This window comes from Capra hircus, chromosome 20 (assembly GCF_001704415.2).
Source record: "Capra hircus breed San Clemente chromosome 20, ASM170441v1, whole genome shotgun sequence".
Taxonomy (NCBI): domain Eukaryota; kingdom Metazoa; phylum Chordata; class Mammalia; order Artiodactyla; family Bovidae; genus Capra; species Capra hircus.
The window spans coordinates 27257829-27275602 of record NC_030827.1 but is presented as its reverse complement, the minus strand read 5'-3'; positions in this window follow the sequence as shown (position 1 = coordinate 27275602).

Genomic DNA, 17774 nt, shown 5'->3' with positions numbered 1-17774 from the left:
AGAACATTTCCTTGGAAAGTGATTTGTCTGAAGGAAGAGTCAGGCAAAGGACATTTAATTGCGGTGCAGCATGATCTTTTCGATAGAGGTTTATGCAAAGAACTTAGGGAACAAGCTCTCCATCCTCCCTCTGCATACACACCTGACACTCCCTCCCCATCTTCCCCACTCAGTTCTTTTCATAATATTATTATTATCATGTCATATACTTTCCTCTCGAGTTTGTTTATTGTCTGTATATTCCCATAGGATATAAGCTCACGGAGGAGAGTGATTTCTGTCATTTAGTTTACTGCTGCCACATCATTGCTTAAAACACTGCTTGGCACATAGTAAGTTCTCAATAAATCTTTGTTAAGAGAATGATGCACAATCTCCCCAGTTTTACACCATTCTCATCAAATGGCCAAGGGTATTTTTTTTTCCTCCTCAGTTTCTTCTATTGCTCTAGAGGATAGAATTTAACATATAACCTCTCAAATTTAAAATCTTGTTCTGAGATACAGATGAAGAAATATAGTACATCTCTATTGGTTTTTTAGTTGTCATAAATCTGTGAAATAACTCAATCATGGAATGAGAAACCACGAGCTAGGCCTAATAGGATGGAATTTAAAGGAATTTAATTAAGTTTAAATTCTTACACTCACTGTCAAACTAGAAAAATATAGGACCAGGGAGACTTTGTTGTTCAGTCACCCAGGCATGTCCGACTCTTTGTGACCTCATGGACTGCAGTATGCCAGGCCTCCCTGTCCATCACCAACTCCTGAAGTTTGCCCAAGTTAATGTCCATTACATCAGTGATGCCATTCAACCATCTCATCCTCTGACACCCTTTTCTCCTAGGGAGAACGCTAGGGAGACTTTGCTTAAAAGCAATTAATGGAAAACAAGAAGTAGGACATTTAGTTTATCAAGAAGATATAATGAGCCAAGGGGCTTCCAAAATTAGCTAAGACAAAAGTGTGTTTTTAGTCTGTTCAGTCAAGAACTAAGATGCAACATCTCTCTAGTATGTATTAGCGAGACAACAGTGAGGACTGTACCGAGTTTTGGTATCAACATTTGTAGTAGCTCTGAATGATCTGGAGACCAGGTCTTTAAGTATTGGGCAAACTAAGCGTACTGGCATGAAAAAGAAAAGATGAAGGGAAAGTATGATTGCTGCTTTCAAATATTAGAAGGACTACTTTACTTTACAATTTGTATTTGTTCTGATAATGAAGTACTAGTACGGCATAACGGAGAGAACACAGGATTCTAGTCAGACAGAGCCGACTTCAGTTCTAGCACAGACACAGACTCCCTCTATCATGCGGGTCTCTGGATATTGGTTTCCCAATATCAAACATAAAATTAGTTACACTTACATTGTATGATTGTCATGATGATTAAAAATACCACTGGCTATAAGCCATATACAAGATTTTCTATAAGTGATAACTATTCCCAATGAAGGAAGTAATATCAAAAGAGTTACAGAAAAACTCAAATCAAAGATGTTATTCAAACATGGAATTGACTCCCTCCTCAGTTCATTATCATTGGATAAACTTCAATGACTACTCTGCCACCCATCATTAATTTTATAAGGTTATTTCAACTCCATGATTTTAATATTGACTGTATTCTCTATCACTGCAATGGAGGCTATTTTAGGGAAATATAATACAAAGTAAACCCAGTAAAAAGAGAGGATGTTTTCAGATAAATACTGTTAGTGCACCTACAAATATTATTGAATATAGAAAATATCAAATTTCACATATCAGTTTGTCATCAAAAATGGTAGGAAGGTCTTGAGAGACAGACAGAACATGTTTTGAACCCCAGCTGTGTCACTTAGCAGACTTGAACTCTTAGGAAAATTCTTAGTCTCTCTTAGCCTCAATAGATAGGAAAAAATGTGGGTGATATTATCCTACAAAGTCATTGAGAGGGATTTTCCTGCACTTGGTACATAATCTAGCACATTGCAGTCACTCAGTAAAAAATTACATCTCCCTTGCTGCTCCCCAGAAAACCAACAACTATTATTACTTTTTCCTTCTCTTTAAAAAAATGGAGACCACAATGTAGTACTGCTATAATAGCAAGATGAGATTTGAGAATATACCCATAGTTGTTTGAAATTTAAGAGTGATTGATATACAAGTGGGCTACAGAAATAATTCATGATGAGGTATGAGAAAACAACAAAATTCTGTAAAGCAATTGTCCTTCAATTAAAAAATAAATAAATTTTTTAAAAGTTTAAAAAATGATGAGCCAAAGAATTGAGTAATAAGAATTTCTGCCTCCTTGAACAAATCAGTCAACACTTCCCTCTCCATATACAGCACACGATGAAGATCCTCTTAAGGAAACAGTAAGAAAAAAAAACACAAGATAAACAGGAATGGCACAATGCACTATTGCCTTTGCTTAGTAAATTTTACATTTCATTTCAAAATGATTAAGTAAGAACTTCTCCTGCTGTCCAGTGGCTCTCCATACTTTCAGTGCAGGAGGGGTTTGATCCCTGGTCAGGGAACTAAGATCCCCCACATGCCTCAAGGTATGGCCAAATTTTTTTTGATTAAAAAAATGGCCAAGTATATTATTTGTATGGAATTAGAAAGACAACAATAAAATAGGAAATACTTAATTGTCTATACAAAACTTCTTCCAAGTAATACTGAATTATAGTGATCAGGTCCTTGTTTTTATAGAGACAAAAAGCAAGCATTATGGAAAGACTCTTGAGAGTCCCTTGGACTGCAAGGAGATCAAACCAGTCAATCCTAAAGGAAATCAGTCCTGAATATTCATTGAAAGAACTGATGCTGAAGCTGAAGCACACATACTTTGGCCACCTGATGCAAAGAGCCAACTCATTGGAAAAGACCCTGAAGCTGGGAAAGATTGAAGACAAAAGGAGAAGGGGATGACAGAAGATGAGATAGTTAGATAGCATCACCAACACAATGGACAAGAATTTCAGTAAACTCCAGGAGATAGTGAAGAACAGGGGAGCCTGGAGTCACAAAAGTCAGACATGACTTAGTGACTAAACAACAACATTAAAAATTTAAGTGAATTCTCAGTCTTATTAAACATTGCATATTAATAATTACGTAGTTGACTTTAGAATACTTCTTGCTGGAAGTAGTCTAAGTAATATGAGGGGAAGGAAATCTCTCTCTTTTTACTTCTAGATATCCAGTCCTATATAACCACATGTTCCATGATTATATGTTGAATGAATCAATATAATAAATTAATCAGGTCACCTGTGATTTTTTTTTCCCAACTGATTCCCACTCTTGCCTTCATCCCACCTTCCTGGGCATTTAATATACCACCATAGGTTTTTTAATGTCAGTTTTATTTTTCTTGACTCAGCTCTTTGAACAAATGATTCATATAATTCTTGTACCCACAGCATGTGAGAAACAGTAGCCATCAAGAAGTGTTCTCTGAATAACAGAGCTGGGAACTTGGTAATTGTAAGGAGAATAGTTAATGCTAACAAAATCATTATGGCCATCTTTCCCCCATTTCTATTTCTGTTACACATGCCTAGAAGCATACTTAGGCTTAGGAAGAGTTATATTCAAAGTATTCAACAACTGCTAGTGAGTGAGCACTGACCAATCAAACTAGGGGCCATCCATCCATACACTAGCAAGATCAAGGTCTTAAAGCTTCTTACACTGTTAAACACTGTTTTGTAGACAGAGTAGTAAGTTGGACTTGAAGGGGAACTGGGAGGGGACCAATCGGTAAATGCGTGGGGAAGGAGATACTGGGAGGCATGAAGTAGTGGCTATTTAACCACTGGAATTGAAATAGTTCAGAATCTTAACAATCTGTATGGCTATGATAGAATGTACTGGCTGAATATCAGCTCTGCTTAGCAACATGCATTAATAAAGGAATTGGCAGAATGTCAACAAGTTCTAAGTTGGAATGCTGCCAATTCTTTTTGACTACCACAACTCTTAACAATCTCTGCTAACATCCCTTTTCTTGAAAAATGCAAGCTGGAAAATGAATGGGGAATTTTAGTATCTGCAGAAATGTGAATGGTATAACTCACTATTTTACAGAAGCCTGATTTATAGGAGGGGAATGGGAAATTATGTGTGAGATCTAAAATTGCAATCTCTTGGGATCTTTTCTACTTTTCAAAAGAAAGGCAGGTCAGGTCAGAATTTTATTATTTTTGGCTAAAGGCCAATGAATGTCTTATAATGTGACTCTAACATGTTATAAAAATATCAAATCAGAACAAAGTTAGAGTGAGATTCTAAGCACAAAAGTTGGTAATAACAGTTGAGAGTTAATTTCATAAAAGGAGACAACAGTTTAATACTTGACTGTGTTGTTTTAATTTGTAGTGTCTTAACTTTTCACTAACTTCTTCAAATATCAGACATGAAGTAAAAATCCAAACTCTCCCACAGTCACACCATAAAGAATTTCTTCTTTCCTAAATGTTTCAAATTAGAAGTACACCCAAGAAGCTTTATACATGATCAGATTTATTAGGGAGAGTCCAGAGCTATATAAAGGGGGTCTTAACTCAGGGATTCCAGTGTGACTAACTTACTGGTTTCAAAGAATCCTGGGTTCTTGCCTTTAATGATAATACTTGCCATCATGACATTTTGCAGCTGAAGTTTAAACTAACCAAATAGAAGTATCTATATCAAGTTATATTTAGATACTGTAAATCAAGTGAATTTGGAGGAGCATACATTTTATAAAATATATTTGATAACATTTATTTATAGTAGAAATTGGAGTATATGCAAATCCCTCATAGTGTGGGACTAAAATATTGAAAGTGTCTTAATTTAAATTACATCTTCTGCATTGATGACAATCAAAAAGGATTTATAAACTAGAAAAGCTCTTTTCATGTTAAATAATTCCTTCAAAATCTGGTAAACAGACATAAACAAATAAACCAAAACCTTCATAAAATGGAAATTAAAAGTTTTGTTTGAATATGAGGATTCCAAAAGAGTCAAGAACACATATAAACCGGTTTTAAAGATATTTTTCAAACTTCCTGATAAAAAATGCAAATCATTGGCTATTAATTTGAATATAATATTCTCATTATTTACAGCTTGAGTTTTTTTCAGTCAGTTAATTGTTTACAAAACAAGCTCTGACAAAAATTTATCTTATATGGGGGAAATTAATCACTACTTTCCTCAAAATAGTCTTATGATATTTCAAATAGCATTTCAAGTATATTCTTCATAACTGTAAGTCTTTTAAAAGTCTAGATCCAATAAAGAATGCAGAGGACATAAAGTTTCCCAAACTTATGCTTCAATAGGTTAAAAACTCACGATTTCATTCTGCAATAATGAGAGGACAATGAATTTGTAAATTATGGCAGAAAATGAGTAGTGATATGGAAATGGAGCCTCTCTAGCATGAATTGAATTCAACTCACTTCAATACAAAGCACCGTGTTGACTTGAAATGTAAGCAGAAGGTACATTTTCCTCCTATGATATCTTAGTTCTGGCCTCTTGAATCATTGAGACTATGAAAGCAGTGCCTGGAATTGTAATTTAGGGAGAGCCATTGAGGCAGTGCTCTGTTCTTATTACGCATTTCATATTTAGGAAATGTAGTCTCGTATCAACAATATATCTTAGTTTTCTTTCCACATGCCTATTCTTTTCTTTCCTTTATAATCACTACACCTATGAAGCCCACATTCTTAAGCTTAATTTTGAAATTTTGGCTGCCTCCAATCTTTCTAAATTTATTGTCATTAACAGATTTTCTGAGTACTCTGATTCACTTGCATTGAATACTTACACCATCTCTTTCCATCAGAACAAAGTATATTACTTCTAGTTTTTGCTGAAAATATCCTTTGGACTAAAAAGGACCAAGATCTGAGGTGTTAATGAAAACTGACACTTTCTTCAATATCCCTCTCCAGTCTGCTTTATGTTTGTGGCGTTTACAATACTATGTGCTTACATCACTTGGTTTCCCCTGTTGAAATCAAAGCCACATGAGGAGGGGATCTGTGGCATATATTTTGCATCATAGCATCTTCCTAACAAAGCCTGTAACTAGAGAAGGTGCTTAATGAAGCTTGGTTTTCTTATACATGTCTACCTCTTTTTCTGTAATTAAAGCAACAGTGACAAAGAAGGGATCATGATTGTAGAGTTGCCTCTGGTTTATAAATTGTTTCAGAGAGGCTTCTATATTTTTAGTGAAAAATAAAATCAATATTAAGAATAAAGAACACATTAGCAATTGTTCCCCTCATCTGGTGGCTCAGTTGGTAAAGTATCTGCCTGAATGTGGGAGACTAGGGTTAAATCCCTGGGTCTGTAAGATTCCCTGGAGAAGAGAATGGCAACTCACTCCAGTATTCTTGCCTGGAGAATCCCATGGACAGAGGGACAAAGGGCTAAAGTCCATGGAGTCGCAAAGTGTCAGATATGACTAAGTAACACTTTAAAACTTTCTGGTAGTTACAGCCTTCAGTTCATTTCAGTCACTCAGTCATGTCCAACTCTTTGCGACCCCATGAACCACAGCACTCCAGGCCTTCCTGTCCATCACCAACTCTTGGATTCCACCCAAACCCATCGGTGGTTGAGTCGGTGATGCCATCCAACCATCTCATCCTTTGTTGTCCCCTTCTCCTGCCTTCAATCTTCCCCAGAATCAAGGTCTTTTCCAATGAGTCAGCTCATTGCATCAGGTGATCAAAGTATTGGAGTTTCAGCTTCAACATCAGTCCTACCAATGAACACCCAGGACTGATCTCCATTAGGATGAACTGGTTGGATCTCCTTGCAGTCCAAGGGACTCTCAAGAGTCCTCTCCAACACCACATTTCAAAAGCATCAATTCTTCAGCACTCAGCTTTCTTTATAGTCCAACTCTCACATCCATACATGACCACGGGAAAAACCACAGCCTTGACTAGACGGACTTAGTCACCATTATTTCTGGCTCTGTGCCTTCCAGGAATGTAGTAGAATCACATTTGTTGGCTGTTTTATGGTTGAGAATGATGAGAGATCTGGTCTGTCTGTTGAGAAGGAAGGTGTACTTCCTGGCCAGAGCACTGACTCATTGGTAAGAGTATAATTTCTCTTTCCCTCTGGCTCAGCTACTGGCAACATCTGAGACGGTGGCTGTTCCAGCACCCAGCCTGGAGTGATGAGCAGAATTCTCATGGGAGTTCAAATTTGAATGGGAGAATAATAGGAGTGAAGAATAAGCCTTCACTGTTTTAAAACCCTGAGATATGGGGACTATGCGTAACCCTAGAATACTTTAACCTACTTCATGCATAACTTTTCCACCACTTTCAGGCCTCATATAATTACTTTTGTATGTTTCTTTCCACATTTTGCCTCACACTCATAAAAAAAAAAAACAGGAAACATATATACAAAAATATGGGGCATTTTTGCAATCAAAAAAGGATTAATTGTACCCACTGATTTGTAGATTTTTACAAAAATAGAATTATATTGTATTTATTATATTCTGTTCTGCATAAAAGATTTTCTATAAAACAATGTACTTCTATATTTAATAATTTTGAGAAATGTTAATTTTATAATTAAGATTTATAAGTTATTAATTATAATAATTTTATATTATTATTAATTATAATTATATATATTTTATATTTTCTGAGCTTTTTTAAAATTTAAATTTATTTATTTATTATTATTATTTTTTAATTTTTATTTTTACTTTATTTTACTTTACAATACTGTATTGGTTTTGCTATACATTGACATGAATCCACCATGGGTGTACATGCGATCCCAAACATGAACCCCTCCTCCCACCTCCCTCCCCACAACATCCCTCTGGGTCACCAGCCCCAAGCATGCTGTATTCTGCATTGGACATAGACTGGTGATTCGATTCTTACATGATAGTATACATGTTTCAATGTCATTCTCCCAAATCATCCCACCCTCTCCCTCTCCCTCTGAGTCCAAAAGTCCGCTATACACATCTGTGTCTTTTTTGCTGTCTTGCATACAGAGTCATCATTAACATTTATTTATTTTAATTGGAGACTAATTACTTTACAATATTGTATTGGTTCTGCCACACATCAACTTGAATCTGCCACAGACATACACGTGTTCCCCATCCTGAATCCCCCTCCCACCTTCCTCCCTGTACCATCCCTCTGGGTCATCCCAGTGCACCAGCCCCAAGCATGCTGTATCGAACCTGGACTGGTGATTCATTTCTTATATGGTATTATACATGTTTCATTGCCATTCCCCCAAATCATCCCACCCTCTCCCTCTCTCACAGAGTCCAAAAGACTGTTTTATACATCTGTCTCTCTTTTGCTGTCTATACAGAAGAAAAATTTCAGATAAATTTCTATCTTTTAAAATTGTTCTCAATTTAGGAAGATAATTCTATTTACAATTAAGGTTAAGTTATACAGCATTCTTTTTACTCCATTATGTTTTCTATTCTGGGCTTCCCCAGTGGCTCAGCAATAAATAATGCACCTATTAGTGCAGGAAAAGCAGAAACACAGGTTCTCTCCCTAGATCAGGAAGAACCCCTGGAGGAGTAAATGGCACCTCACTTTGGTAATCAATTCCAGAAAAATCTAATGCAGCTTGCAGAAGAATCAGACATGCCTGGGTGACTAAGCAACAACAATAACAATGTTAATTGTTATTAACAGATAAACACAAGTCTAATTTGGATTTGTTGCACTTTGAAATATATGAAAAATATAAACAAGGAAATGTAATTGTCAAGAAAATTTTTATACAAGTTTTTAAAATGCATCCAGTAAACAAGATTGTTTACAACAAAACACTGGTTAACTTTTCATATTCTGAGGATATAATTGTACCCTTTTAATCTATTCAAGTTTCATGTAAAGGCTAGACTATTTTATAAATATTTGCTTCTCTTTTCACAAGTATAATTAAAGCCCTCATGTAAAATATTGTCAAATTATGGTAAGACCAAGCAAACTTTGTTTTAGTTGTGGGAAATGAGTATTGTGTGGTGACTTGAAAAGTCTCTGTTCCTAATAAATATAAAACAATTTCAAGAAGACAAGACCTATATTAAAAATAACTTAACAGGAGAATATATAATTAAGGGCTAATTATTATTACTTGCAATTATAAAATAAAGGTTTTTGGCTTTTTAGACAAAACTTCATCTTCCGAGAAGAAAATGCAAAGATGATGCAGCTTTTATGGGAAAAAAATCAACTTTCTAGAAGACTGATTTCCTGAGAATTTGCTTATAAAAATGTTCCCTTATATATGAACTATCTTGGTATATATCATTAATATATAACAGCATAGTAAAATCAGTCTTTATTAATCATTGTTCCATTGTGTCTTAGATGACCCAAACATAACTGAGGATTTTAAGTTGCAAGTTTGTCATTTCTTGTCATTTATAGAAATAATTAAAATTATACAAAGTGTGTCATTTCACTCACTGTTTATCATTAGTAGAGTGCTAATTTTGAGATACATTTATAAACATAATTTATTATATCTTTATATTATTCAAACAGACATGCAAACTCAATTACTAGGATATTTTTGCCTGCTTAATGTATGACACAGACAGATCTCATTTTACTGCTTTATTACACTTGATATTGCAGTTGTTACAAATCAAAAATTTGCAGTGATGGAATTCCAGCTGAGATATTTCAAATCCTCAAAAAAAGGATGATGCTATAAAAGATGATGCTATTAAAGTGCTGCACTCAATATGCCAGCAAGTTTGGAAAACTCAGCAGTGGCCACAGGACTGGAAAAGCTCAGTTTTCATTCCAATCTCAAAGAAAGGCAATGCAAAAGGATGTTCAAACTACCAAACAATTGCACGCATCCCACACTCTAGCAAAGTAATGCTCAAAGTTATCCAAGTTAGGTTTCAACAGTACATGAACCAAGAACTTCCAGATGTACAAGCTGGATTTAGGAAAGGCATAGGAACCAGAGATCAAATTGCCAATATCCACTTGATGATAGAGAAAGCAAAGAATCTCAGAAAAATATCTACTTCTGCTGTATTGTCTATGCCAAAGCCTTTGACTGTGTGGATCACAGCAAACAGGAAAATTCTTCAAGAGATGGGAATACCAGACCACCTTACCTGCCTCCTGAGAAATCTGTATGCAGGGCAAGAAGCAACTGTCAGAACCGGACATGGAACAACAGACTGGCTCCAAATTGAGAACGGAGTACATCAAGGCTGTATATTGTCACCCTGCTCTTTAACTTATATGCAGAGTACATCATGTGAAATGCTGGGCTGGATGAAGCACAGCTGAAATCAAGATTGCTGGGAGAAATACCAATAACCTCAGATATGCAGATGACACAATCCTTATGGCAGAAAGCAAAGAAAAACTAAATAGGCTCTTGATGAAAGTGAAAGAGGAGAGTGAAAAAGTTGGCTTAAAACATTCAGAAAACTAAGATCGTGGCATCTGGTCCCATCACTTCATGGTAAATAGACGGGGAAGCAATGGAAATAGTGACAGAATTTATTTTCTTGGACTCAAAAGTCACTGCAAATGGTGACTGCAGCCATGAAATTAAGAGATGCTTGCTCCTTGGAAGAAAAGTTATGACCAACCTGGACAGTGTATTAAAAAGAAGAGACATTACTTTGCCAACAAATGCCCATCTAGTCAAAGCTATGGTTTTTCCAGTAGTCATGTATGGTTGTGAGAGTAGGACCATAAAGAAAGCTGAGCACCAAAGAATCAATGCTTTTGAACTGTGGTGTTGGAGAAAACTCTTGACAGTCCCTTGGACAGCAAGGAGATCCAACCAGTCAATCCTAAAGGAAATCAGTCCTGAATGTTCATTGGAATGACAGATGCTGAAGCAGAAGCTCCAACAGTTTGACCACTTGATGTGAAGAACTGACTCATTGGAAAAGACCCTGATGCTGAGAAAGATTGAAGGCAGGAGGAGATGGGGATGACAGAGGATAAGATGGTTGGATAACATCACTGACTCGATGTACATGAGTTTGAGAAAACTGCAGGAGTTGGGGATGGACAGGGAAGCCTGGCTTGGTGCAGTCCATGGGGTTGCAAAGACTTGGACACGAATGAGTGACTGGACTGAACTGAGCTAAATGACATCTGTCAAGTCTGTCAGTGCTATTTTACGAATAGCATTTTCTCACTTCGTGTCTGTGTCAAATTTTACTAATTCTTCCAGCATTTCAAAGTTTTCTGTGGTTACTGTATTTGTTTTGGTGATTGGTGATTAGTGATTTTGATGTTACTATTGTAATCATGTTGGAGTGCCATAAATCACATTCTTATAAAACAGAAAACTTAATGGATGTTGTGTGTGTTCTGACTGCTGCATTGAGTGGGTGCTGATCCCCCATCTCTCTCTCTTTCTCCTCAGATCTCTCTATTCCCTAAGAAATTACAGTGTTGAAAGTAGGCCAGTCAATAGACTTACAATGGTCTCTACATGTTCAAGTGAAAGAAAGAGTAACATGTGATCACTGTATTATGCAAACATAATTTTTATACGTATTGGGGCTCAAAAATTAATATGATTCACTTTATTTTGATATTTCACTTTGCTGCTGTGGTCTGGAATGGAACCCACAATAATCTTCAAGAAATGCTTGTACTATATGTTTCTTATCCATGAAAAACAGAAACATATAACTCAGATATTAAAGGCTTTTATTTTCTTATATCTCAATCATTTAAAAAGTCATTTATATGACAAAAAATGGTTTTGCGAGAATATGACCCTGCCCTCCAGCACAATATTTTCAATTCTCAGGAACAATGTACAATAAGAATAGAAACTTGTCAGCTATTTTAAAAAGTTAATCAAGTTCTTTGTTGAAGAGCACTGCCTAATTCTGGAAGACACATAAACTCAGTGAAGAAAAGCTATTTGGGTTTTAACTTTTAATCGATGACAATATAACCTCTGGGTTATAATTTTACACCTTCATCCAAGCTGATAAAGAGTCTAAACTCCTATTCCTATAAAGAGAGTGAAATAGAGGAAAAGAGAAGAGAGAAAGAGAAAGAAACTCAAATAGGATGCTTTCATCATTTTTGTAAAATATTTCTTGCAGAAAACTACCACCAAACAGCTTTAAATAATGCACAAAATACTTGATCATTTTTTCCAAAAAATGTTTTCTTTAGCAGTTACGTTCCATATTCTCCAATGAAATGAGAAAAAAAAAATTGGGGCTTCAGGAATAACTCTTCCAACTTCCAGGAATTTGTCTAAAAATAATCACCTGGTTGTAAAAGCTCATGTTTCAGGAAGAAGTTTTCCTTCAGGCATTCCTGCAAGTCATGAGCAGGTAAGGCATTTATGGCAGGAGAAAAATGATGTGCCAAGGGCTTTCATATCTCTACCTACAACATTGCTTATCCATCCATCTTAGAAGCTGAGTGAACTTACTACAAGTGCCTCAACTGTTTAAGAACAAGTGATGGAATCTTTTCCAAGGCAGTTGAGTTACATTTGAATACTGGGACAAAGATTCAAGTAAGCTACCATTCTTAATGTAATATACATACAACATGAACATACGTAAATGTAATAAATGCAAATATAATAAACATATAACAGGAGACTCAAATTGTCTTTTTTGTTTATTCAGTCATTTAATTCTTAACAGAAATAATGATGATCATATGTCCTGTTTTTACACAGCAACTGTGTGCCAGCAAACCCTGGCGGGTTTACGTTATTTTATTTAATCCTCCAACCACATTAAATGATTTATTTTTGTCAATTTACACACGGTGAACCTGAAGCCCAGACAGGTTAAGTAAACTGTCCAAGACCATACGGCTAGTAAACGGCAAAGTCAGTACTGAGAGTAAAGATGTTTGGTTTACAAATCTGTATTTATTCCACTGTGTTGCACTGAAATTAATCCAATGTCAAGGTAATCCTGCAGTGACAATAGGAAGGAATTATTTTCACTGTAAATAAATCAATACGTTGGCACTTATTGTGTAAGTGTATGTGCCAGAGACAGCAAAAATAATTTTCTAATGTCTTATTTAATCCTCCTGATACTTCAATATTATTCCTAACATTTTGAAATAAATTTTTTAAGAACCCAAGGCAAAGAGAGGTTACGACCCTTGCCATAATCTCATTTGGCTAGAATGTGGTAGATCTGTGATTAGAGTCAAGGCACACAGTGTCTAGAGCCCACAGACTATAAGTGAAATTAAGATTCTGGGTCTGAAGACACAAGAAAATAGGTCTGAGCAACTGTTTAGTAAATATTCTTTGCTCTTACACCCATAAGTGTGCCAATTATCTAGGCAGTGGTCTCAACATTCCACTATACTTTCCCTGTTCAGATAGTAATTAAAGCATATGGTGTAATATCAACTGAGACCTTGTTGTTCCTTTATGAGCAACAGAATTATGCGGAACTCAAGTTGAAAGCAATCTTCTGGTCCACACGCTGATGATCTGTTTTTGTTTAAGTGCTACTGTAAAAGTTTCATTTTAAGATATACCCTGAACCCAAAGAACAAAAAAGAGTAGAGAAGGAGAAATTTTGCAAAGATTCTTAATTCGGATACTTTAGTGTGCTAATTCTTAGATGTAAAGGGAAGTGAAGAAGAAAAATAAGTGAAAAGAAGTACGTGCACTTAGAAGCTCTACAGCAGGTGACTTAGCAAAGCGAAGAGTTTTTACGCTGATTTTATGTATAAACTTGCCTAGGCCATAGTATCCATTTATTAAACAAACACTACTCAGTGTGTTGCTGTGAAGGTATTTTATAAATGAGGTCAACTTCTACAATCCTAGATCTTAATTAAAAGGTTGTTGTTGTTTAGTCGCTAAGTTACGTCCGACTCTTTTTGAGACCCCATAGACTGTACCTATCAGGCTCCCCTGTCCATAGGATTTCCCAGGTAAGAATACTGGAATGGATTTCCATTTCCTTCTCCAGGGGATCTTCCTGAACCAGGGATAGAATCTGACTCTCCTGCATTGTCAGGTGAATTCTTGACCACTGAGCCACCTGGGAGGCCCTAAATATACGGACACTTTAGAAATGTGCCATCGGTTCATACTTAGAGTTGACTTTAAGTAAAGGAGATTACCTTCTATAAAGTTAGCGCAACTTAGTCAATCAGTTGAGGGCTTTAGGAGAAAAAATTGAGGCTCTCTGGATAAGAAGAAATTAGTCTTAGGACTGCAGCCTCAACTCCATATTTTGAACTTGCCAACACCCACAGTTGTGTAAGCTAACTCCTTAAAATAAATCATACAAAATATATGTTTATAAACTAAATCACATACATATATATAATACATATTGTTAAATGATGTGTATATATTTTTTATTGTTTCTGTTTCTCTGGGGAACCCTGACTGATACAAGTGCTTATTTCAATCATTCTCAACAGTAACAGCATTAATTACCAGCAATAATAGACACTTCAGAGGATACAGCCAAATGCAGATAATTCTGTCTCACAACATCTGCCATCATCTGTGTTGCTTGGACTCAAAATATTCTGTTCAAAAATGTAACTTATTTTATTTTCAGAACACTGACCTCATTTTGACAAAAACACACTTTGATTTGGCCATGGGTCAATGAGGGTTCAAGTATCGTGATGTGTTTATGTACTGTGTTTGAAGAAACTGTTTCTTTTATGAAAGATATATTTCTGGAATGCTTTTATTTTTCAGTGATACTAAGGGAGATTATAAATAATTTTTTCTTATGGTAAATATTTTCATACAAATGGATCTAAATAAAATAATGAAAAATAAAGATTTAAAAAATCAAGGCTTTGTATCAACTTTTAATATTAAAGATTAACTTGCCCATTACTTAAGTTTAAGTACTAATGAGTTATTTGACCTACTTGATATGTAAAGTAATACATTACATAAATACCACTTTCATTGCCACTATTCAAATTTAAAGAAGCTGGATTTATATTACAACATTTTACTCTGAAGCTCTGAAGTTTTTGTATTTTAGAGTTATATAATCTCTGAATTGTTTATCTGAAATGCAAATGATTTCTCTATAAAAATCAGCTAATATTTTATAAAGCGATTATCCTTCAATAAAAAATAAAATTTAAAAATTGTTAATATAAATATGATACTTTCTACATATTTATATTAATTATTATATTAAGCAAAAATAAGATGAAACTCAGATTCCCTTTATATAGTTGAAAAATGAAATGAGTTATTAATGTTACAATTTAAAATCAATGTGAACAAATTATTATGCCTATGAACTGAACTGAACTGAATTGAAGGACAATGCTAGTAATTTATTTATAAAACAATACAATGTTATTTCCTATGCTTCATGATGGCTTCAATTGGAATACATTTCTTGTTTTAAAAGAAATAACACAATCATAGTCTCTTCATAAAAAAAGTTTGGTAGTAAGGTGCATTTAAATATCAAAGAATGAACTGATTGCACATTTACCAAATATCCTTGTAATTAAAATCCATGAAGTAAAGAAGTCTCAATACATAAAGTCCAAGACAGTCACTGTCTGGTGTTGGGTTGAACCCAGTATTTCTTCAATTTATTTAAGATGAAACCCCAGATTAGGGTGCCCTAACAACAAAGTCAAAGTTAATTAGCCTTAACTAACAGACAAGTAGTAAACTGCTTGAGGTCAGCTCCACCCTCAAGAAAGTGGACATTAGTGAGAAGTTTTAAAGCACTGTCTGTTTTTATAGGCAGTGCAGGGAAAGGCTAAGCCAATAAAATGTAATGGTTCCAGTCTATATTTTAATAGTAACTTCCAAAAAACAGAACACTTCCCTTAGGTTTGAAGGCAAAGCCTTGTACCCAGCTAAAAATGATCCTTGAACATAGAAAATTGCTATCATTTTATTTTCATCCTGAACATTGAATGTAACAAGTGAAACAGCAGTCAAACACATACCAATCATTGGCTTTCTTGGATAGGACCACTCATGCCTTGGGCCACATAGAGACCCCCCACATGGACCACCTTATGGTCCCTCAGTTTACCCATTAGGTAAATCATTAGAGGCTCCCATTGGTCTGTTTGGTAGGAAGAAAGAAAAGCCAATCTAAGAATCTTGGGATGCTGTTGGGAAATGTTAGGCTTGAGCAGCTGTGGTCAATTACGGCTTCATTTTCTCTCCGGTCGTCTTTGGTTGCATGCCATAACTGCACGGGGCATTGAGGTTTATGGCTCCGAAATAGCCTTGTCATTTTGTGAAGCCTAACAGAGCAAAGAGGTTTGATAAATGGTTAAAAAAAAAAAAGTTGCTTTGAAAGCTGCTTCAATCAGATTTGTTTTCTGGTTTTGTGTTTTTTTTTTTTTTTTTTTCCAGAATCCCAGTAGTCCTCAAGCATCTAGGAAGTAAACATTGATGGGACAAAACTGATAAAATAAAAACTTTAAAAATCCATGCCTTGCTTTGTTTATAAGGTGTTTATCTGCATGCTATGGTAAATTAATCTAATAAATGGTTTACTTATTTACTCTTAGAAAGAGCACTTACTTGGAACGCTAGAGCAAAGATGTCATAAATTGGTCACAAAGAAGATATGGGCTGCAACACTAAAGGATTCAAACTTTTCATTTTATTCCCATATAGAAATATGACTGTTTTTACTGATATATTTTCAATTTATGTCATTACTTAAGATAGGAGAAAAATATGTATAAAATGAATTTTATTGCAATTACATCTATTCCAGTGCGAGTGGGCCCATCAGCTGATAAACACTGTTGAATACTTACAGTGGGAAAGAAAGGTGGAGAGGTCTATTAAGAGAGCCAGGGCTTTATAGACTCATTTACTTAACTGACTAATAAGTATACATATCTAAACATGTTTCACTTTATTGAAAAGAAATCATGAGGAATTCTGGAAGCCAATGACTTGAGAAATTTCTGCTAATTTACAGCAGACGGCAGAAGCAACAGGGCATTTTTCCACTAGTGTTCAATGTAATTGCAACAGTGATGGGATTCAGACTCTGTTCCATGTGAAATTTGTCTTTCATCCAATCAACGCAAACAACTAATGCACTGCAAGGTATATTATACTCCATCCACTTTCCAATAAAGTCAGTGGTGTCCAATCAGACACCTATTGTTAGCAGAGAATCTGAAATTGATACAATCATCACATTGATCCAAAGTTGTCAATCATCTTACATCTGTACTTCCTCCTTTCTTGTCCCCCAGAATATATAGATTCCAATGGATATTGTCATACTTATTCCAAATTTTAGAAACCAATAGTGGAAATCGTAGGTTTTTCAAATTATTGGTATATATAATTTTAAAAATGTTTCAAATATGTATTTTTTCTACTTGGCATTTAATACTTTGAAAAATGTCATTCACTTACCATTGAAAACTGATTTTACCTTTATGGATTTTATTTATTTCTTTTTAAAGTACTGAAACCTATGCTACACCATAAAGTCTTATGATTTATACAGATATCTTGACTTTCAATTTTTTCTATTGTATTTGTCTCTATATATGATACAAAACTAAAACCTATTATGTCTGTAATTTTTGTAAGAATTTATTCACTAGAGATTTATGTTTTCCTACTATAAACTCATTGTTGCTAAGTCGCTAAGTCGCTTCAGTCGTGTCCGACTCTGTGCGACCCCATAGACAGCAGCCCACTAGGCTCCTCTGTCCCTGGGATTCTCCAGGCAAGAATATTGGAGTGGGTTGC